This window comes from Elaeis guineensis, chromosome 8 (assembly GCF_000442705.2).
Source record: "Elaeis guineensis isolate ETL-2024a chromosome 8, EG11, whole genome shotgun sequence".
NCBI lineage: Eukaryota > Viridiplantae > Streptophyta > Magnoliopsida > Arecales > Arecaceae > Elaeis > Elaeis guineensis.
Window position 1 is genome coordinate 92,345,224 of NC_026000.2, and position 7,351 is coordinate 92,352,574.

General features: G+C 36.8%; 1 non-coding gene across 1 annotated transcript; it reads right to left on the reverse strand.

Moving 5' to 3' along the window:
* Positions 1-6,580: 6,580 nt before the first annotated feature.
* On the reverse strand, positions 6,581-6,686 carry LOC140851318 (small nucleolar RNA R71). Its single transcript, XR_012134069.1, has one exon. It is a non-coding gene; the product is annotated as a small nucleolar RNA R71 (small nucleolar RNA).
* Between the last annotated feature and the right edge of the window lie 665 nt (positions 6,687-7,351).

A 7,351-nucleotide genomic window follows, 5' to 3' on the forward strand; every position in this document is an offset into this window, starting at 1 on the left:
CTATCCTCACTAAGGGCCTTTGTAAAGATATCAGCTAATTGATTTTCGGTGCAAACATATTCAAGAATTATATTTTTGTTTTGAACATGTTCTCTTATGAAGTGATGTCTTATTTCAATATGTTTGGATCTTGAGTGTTGAATAGGATTTTTAGATAGATTTATGGCACTTGTGTTGTCACATCTTATTGGTGTTTCATTAAGTTTAATTCCAAAGTCTTCGAGTTGTTGCTTAATCCATAAGATTTGAGCACAACAACTTCCGGCTGCAATGTATTCGGCCTCAGCCGTAGACAGTGCTACCGAATTTTGTTTCTTGCTAAACCATGAGATTAGGTTAACTCCAAAAAATTGACAAGTTCCACTTGTGCTTTTTCTATCTAGTTTACATCCAGCAAAGTCAGCATCAGAATATCCTAATAAATCTATTTGTGAGTCCTTAGAGTACCATAACCCTAAAGTTTGAGTACCATTTAAGTATCTAAGGATTCTTTTAACAGCATTCAAATGAGATTCTTTAGGATTAGATTGATATCTAGCACATAAACAAACACTAAACATGATATCAGGCCTACTTGCAGTTAAATATAATAATGATCCAATCATACCTCTATAGTATTTTAAGTCTACACATTTACCTTCATCGTCCTTGTCAAGCTTACATGAGGGACTCATTGGTGTGCCAATGGGTTTGGAGTTCTCCATTCCAAATCTTTTGAGTAGTTCTTGGTGTACTTGCTTTGGGTGATGGAGATTTCCTCTTTTGATTGTTTGATCTGGAGTCCGAGGAAGAAGGTGAGTTCTCCCATCATGCTCATCTCGAACTCCCCCTGCATAAGCTTAGCAAAGTCTTGACAAAGGGATTCATTAGTAGACCCAAAAATTATGTCATCAACATAAATTTGTATAACTAACATATCATTTTGATTTCTTTTGATAAAGAGGGTTGTATCTACATTACCTCTTGAAAAACCATTATTTAGTAAAAATTTGTTTAGTCTATCATACCATGCTCTAGGTGCTTGTTTTAATCCATATAAAGCCTTATTTAATTTAAAAACATGATTAGAAAAGGCATGATTTTCAAATCCAGGGGGTTGTTCTACATAAACTTCTTCAGCAATAAATCCATTCAAAAATGCACTTTTAACATCCATTTGAAACAATTTGAATTTCATAAAGCAAGCATATGCAAGTAGAAGTCTAATGGCTTCTAATCTAGCTACTGGTGCAAAGGTTTCATCAAAATCAATCCCTTCTTCTTGATTATATCCTTTAGCAACCAATCTTGCTTTATTTCTAATTACATTACCATGCTCATCTAATTTGTTTCTAAAGACCCATTTTGTGCCAATTATTGAACAGTTTTTAGGTCTTGAAACCAAAGTCCAAACATTATTTCTTTCAAATTGATTAAGTTCCTCTTGCATTGCATTAATCCAATTATGATCTTTTTTAGCTTCTTCAATAGTTTTAGGTTCAAAATGAGATACAAAAGCACAATGATTAAACACATCTCTAAGTGAAGAGCGAGTTTTTACACCATGCATAGGATCACCAATAATTAACTCCTTAGGGTGGTTGTGAACATACCTCCATTCCTTGGGCAGGTCATTTGTACCTTGAGGTTGTTCTTGAATTTCCTCACCTATCTCATCTTGTTTGTCTTCTTGTTCCTTGTCCTCTGGAGTGGCTGAATCTTTCAGAGTGATCTCCTTCATACCTTCTATTAATGGATCTGCATCATCAACACCCTCATTCTTCCTTGAAGGAAGATCGTTAGATTCATCAAAGACAACATGAATGGACTCCTCAACTACTAAAGTTCTTTTATTAAAAACTCTAAAAGCTTTACTAGTAGAGGAGAAACCCAGAAAGATTGCTTCATCTGATTTTGCATCAAATTTACCAAGTCTTTCCTTGCTATTATTTAATACAAAACATCGGCAGCCAAAAACATGAAAATATGCAATATTTGGTTTTCTTCCTTTCCAAAGTTCATAGGGGTTTTCTTTAAAAATTGTCTGATCAAAGCACGATTTAAAATGTAACATGCTGTATTAATAGCTTCCGCCCAAAAATATCTTGGAAGGTTGCTTTCACAAAGCATGGTACGGGCCATTTCTTCTAAGGTTCTGTTTTTCCTTTCAACTACCCCATTTTGTTGGGGTGTTCTAGGAGCAGAGAAGTTATGGCCGATTCCATTCTTATCACAAAATTTTTCAAAGTCTTGATTTTCAAATTCAGTTCCATGGTCACTTCTAATATTTTGAATTGAAAATCTTTTTTCATTAGTGACTTTTCGATGAAATTTAGTGAAAATATGAAAAGTTTCATCTTTTTGTGCCAAAAAGAAAACCCAAGTAAAACATGAATAATCATCTATTATTACAAAACCATATCATTTTCCTCCTAGACTTGTGGTTCTAGTTGGTCCAAATAAATCCATATGCAAAAGCTCTAATGGTCTAGAAGTTGAAACAATATTTTTGGATTTAAATGAAACTCTAGTTTGCTTACCTAGTTGACATGCATCACAAATCCTATCTTTTTCAAAATTCAGTTTAGGCAAGCCATGAACTAATTCTTTCTTAATTAATTTTGAAAGAGAATGCATGCTAATGTGAGCAAGTCTACGATGCCAAAGCCAACTAGTCTCATTAACTTTAGCATTTAAGGATACTAGGCATTGCATGTGTAATTTGGCTAAATCATTTAGATCTACCATATAAACATTGCCATGTCTATGTCCTATAAATTTGATGCCATTATTAATAGGACTAGTCACAATACAAACAGATGATTCAAAAATTACTTTATACCCTTTATCACAAAATTGACTAATGCTAAGTAAGTTATGCTTTAAACCTTTAACTAACAAAATATTTTCAATATATTTGGAGGGAGTGATACCAATGTTACCTATCCCGATGACTTTCCTTTGCCATTATCTCCAAAGGTGACCATCCCTCCATCCTTAGCATCAAGCGTGATGAATTGTGATTCATCACCAGTCATGTGTCTCGAGCATCCACTGTCCAGATACCATTTCCTGTTTTCTCCATGGGATGCTAGACACACCTGCAAACAAATATCAAGTTTTTGTTTTAGGTACCCAAGCTTTCTTGGGTCCTTTTTGGTTAGTCAAGATGGTTCCTTTTGGAACCCATATTTTCTTTACAGTTATGTTTGATCAAGTGTAAGATTTATGTCCTATTCTACCACATTTAAAACAAGTAGTATTAGTAGGCTTGTTACTTGAATAATTTACATAAATATTTTTCAGAAATTTTTTTTTTTTAAGGGGTTATAGCCAAGTCCGGCCTTATCATATACGGCCTTTTGATTTTCAAGAATCATATTTAGTTTGTTTGAACTTAAGGTGAATTTATCTACTATAGGTTTCAGCTTATTAATATCATTCTTTAGGCTTTGGTTCTCTTGAAGCAAAGTAGATTTTTCAATTGAAAGATTTTCTGCTTGTTTTACTAAAGACTGATTTTTCAATTTTAGTTCTTTGTTTTTCATTCCTAGTTTCTTCAATTCATCAATTAAATCATTGAAGGCTTCATGCAATTCTTCAAAAGTAAATTTACTAGGGGTTTCAGAAATTACCTCATTATCGTGTGCCATAAGGCACAGGTTGGCTTGTTCTGTTGAGGTCTCCTCATCGGAGCTTGAGTCGTCGCTCGCACTCCATGTGGCCATCATTGCCTTCTTTTTGAACTTTTTGGGACCTTTCTTCAATTGTGGACATTCGGATTTGAAATGCCCCGGCTTCTTGCACTCATAGCATATAAGGGGTTGATCTTTTTCTTTCTCTTTGCTTTGTTCCCCTTTTGTGAAAGGTCTCTTTCTCATCCCCTGTTTCCTCTTTCTTAGGAACTTCTTGAATCTTCGGGTGATGAGTGCCATTTCTTCATCCTGTTCTTCATCTTCTGTGTCGTCAGTTTCTTCATCAGGAGAGGCTGTGGATTTGAGGGCAATGGTTCTCTTCTTTTTGACTTCATCCTCTTGATGTTGCTTCATGCTAAGCTCGTGAGTCATCAAGGATCCAAGAAGCTCTTCTAGAGGTAGAGTGTTCAAGTCCTTTGCTTCTTGGATAGCAGTCACCTTGGCTTCCCAGTTCTTGGCAATAACCTGAGAATCTTCCTTACAAGCTCACTGTTAGTATAAGATTTGCCAAGACTCTTCAAACCATTAATTATGTCAGTAAAGCGAGTAAACATAGCAGTTATGGACTCATCATGCTCCATTTTAAATAACTCATATTTATGTACAAGCATGTTTATTTTAGACTCCTTTACTTGATTTGTTCCCTCATGGGTTACTTCTAACCTATCCCATATTTCTTTAGCAGATGCACAGATAGAAATGCGATTAAATTCATTTGCATCAAGTGAACAATAAAGAACATTCATAGCTTTAGCATTTAACTGTGCCAATTTCTTATCAACCTCATCCCATTCTCTTTCGGGTTTGGTTGACTCCTCACCATCTATTATCTTGGTGGGTGTGTGTGGACCGTTCACTATGATACTCCACATATCATAGTCTTGTGCTTGTATGAAAATCTTCATCCGAGCTTTCCAATAGGTGTAATTAGACCCATTGAAAAGTGGAGGTCGGTTGGTAGATTGCCCCTCGGCTAGAGAAGTGCCGACGTGGGTTGCCATAGATCTTTGGCTCTTTGATTGTTAGATCAAAGAAGGGCCAGAGCACCGGGCTCTGATACCACTTGTTGCCCAGCTATGCAACCCAAGAGGGGGGGTGAATTGGGTTTTAAAAATTTTAGGCTTAACTAATTACTTGTAAAAATTATATATCAAAAGCTTGATGAATGAGGAGAGAGACTTTAGTTTGAGATTAATTACTTAAAACAAGAATGCAAGGATATAATGGAGAATTAAAGAGAAACAATAAAGCATGCCACAAACACAATGATTTATAGTGGTTCGGTGCCAACCTTGCACCTACATCCACTCCCCAAGCTCCTACTTGGGAATTCCAATCCACTATATTTTGTATTCAACCCGAATACAACCGTCGGAAACTCCGACACTAGCTATCCCAAGCTAGTCCACTTGTTTCTCGGGTACAAGCCGACCCAATACACTCCGATTTCAGGTTCGGATCAACCTTTCCTTGTTTTGGAAACCCTCCAAAACAAAAACAATTACTCACAAGATAAAATCAGTTTAGAGCATAAATAAGTACAAGAATAGCTTCTTAAGTGAGCGAATATAACAATAAATACGCTTTACTCAAATGAAGAAGCCCCTCTTGGATTTCCTCAAAGTGGATGAGAGATGAAGTAAATGCTTGAGGAGTTGGTGAGCTTGATTGATGGCTTCTTGAAGGCTTTTAAATGAGCTCTTGTATGATGTTGAGTAGTTGGCTTGAAAAATCTTCTCTTGAATGCACTTGAATGCCCTCTTGAATGCTCTTGATTTTCTCTTTTCAAATCACTTGAATGCCTCTTGGATATTTGGATCTCTCTATCTTGTTTTCCACCTTTTGAAACCTTTTATAGCCTTAAGAGACAAAGGAAAACAAACTAGGCAGAAAAAGAGCCGTTAGAGCACAAAAAGCAGCATTAAAAAGCAACCAAATCTGGCCAAAAACTAGCCGTTACAGGCAAATCCCGTCATATGAGTCGACTCATGAGTCGACTCATGCCTCAGGGGTCGACTCATGAGTCGACCTCTGTTGCAAAGTCCAGAGATTTGGTTTCTGGATTTTCTTGGCCCAAAACAGCAGAAGTCGACTCATGAGTCGACTCATGCCTTGTGGATCGACTCATGAGTCGACTCACAGGTCGTGCCAAGCCAGAAAACCAGCGTGCCATGGCTAATTTTTGCGTGCCAATCAGCTCATAGTTTCATGAGTTGACTCATGAGTCGACTCATGAACTTCAAACCTTCATAACTCCAAAAATATAAGTCCAAAAACCATGAAACTTTCACCAATAGATTACATATCATTTGTTCTACACGATGATGCTATCAAATCAGAGTTTTGATGAAATTACGATTTTGCCCCTGTAGAGCATAAGGTCTTTTTCACATAAAAATTATTTGTATCCCTTCCAACTGTTTTGTAGTCATCAAAATCAATCTAGGAGCAACAACCCGACTTGCAACTATTAGACGAAGAATTAGAAAAGACTCTTAGGACTATCCAAGTTAGAAACATGGCTGCACCTGGTGAGGCTAATCCTCCATGCTCATTGAGAGAATATTTCACTCCATCCTCGTATACCTACTCTCCATGCATTCAAGCACCTCCAATAGAAGCTACCCAATATGAGATTAAGTCTAGCATTATTCAAATGTTGGCGTCATTCTATGGACTTAGTAACGAGGACCCATACAAATACTTGGATGAATTTCTTGAAATTTGTTCCACAGTAAAAATCCAAAACTTTTTCGATGATGCCCTTAGGTTGAAACTATTCCCTTTCTCACTTAAGGATAAAGCCAAGCATTGGTTAAACTCCTTAGACTCTATAACCATTTCAACTTGAGATCATCTTCAGAGAAAATTTCTCAAGAAATACTTTCCAATTGGAAAAACAAATCAAATTAGAAAAGCTATCACTAGTTTTTTCCAATTGGAGGGTGAACTTTTTCATGAGACATGGGAAAGGTTAAGGGACCTCATTCGTAAATATCCACACCATGCTGTCCCTAAATGGCAACTTTGTCAATATTTTTATGATGGTCTATCGAAGAAATACCGATAAATGGTTGATGCATCATGTAGTGGGATATTCATGCTAAAGAGTGAGGATGAAGTCTGGCAGCTCTTTGAAATACTTAATGAGAATTTTCTACATCATATGTCTGCCACCTCTAGAGAACAACCCATGCTTCAACAAAAAAGAAGTGAAATTTATCAGATTGGAAACGTCATAGATATCCATAGTAAGGTAGATGAACTGTCCCAAAAATTAGACCATCTTCTAAATACTAGACAATCCCCGATTCCACCTAACCAAATCCAAGAAGTTTGTGCATTGTGTGCAAGTCCGAACTATTTTGTTAGTGAATGCCCAGCCGCACCTCAATTTTCTAAGTTTGTGAACGAGCAGATTTAGCAAGCTCAAGTCCAACAAGCTCGTAGACCCGAAAATGATCCATATTCGAACACTTATAACCCCGGCTGGAGAAACCATCCAAATTTTTTCTGGAGACCACAACCAGTGGTTGGCCCTGCCGCACCTCGACCTCAATATCAGGATCCAACATATAGGCATGGAACATACCATCAATTTCAAAATGCTCTTCAACTGTCTACTACTGGTCACAGCTCAACTTTTGAGGAAAAAGTTCTAAAAGCACTAGAACGAT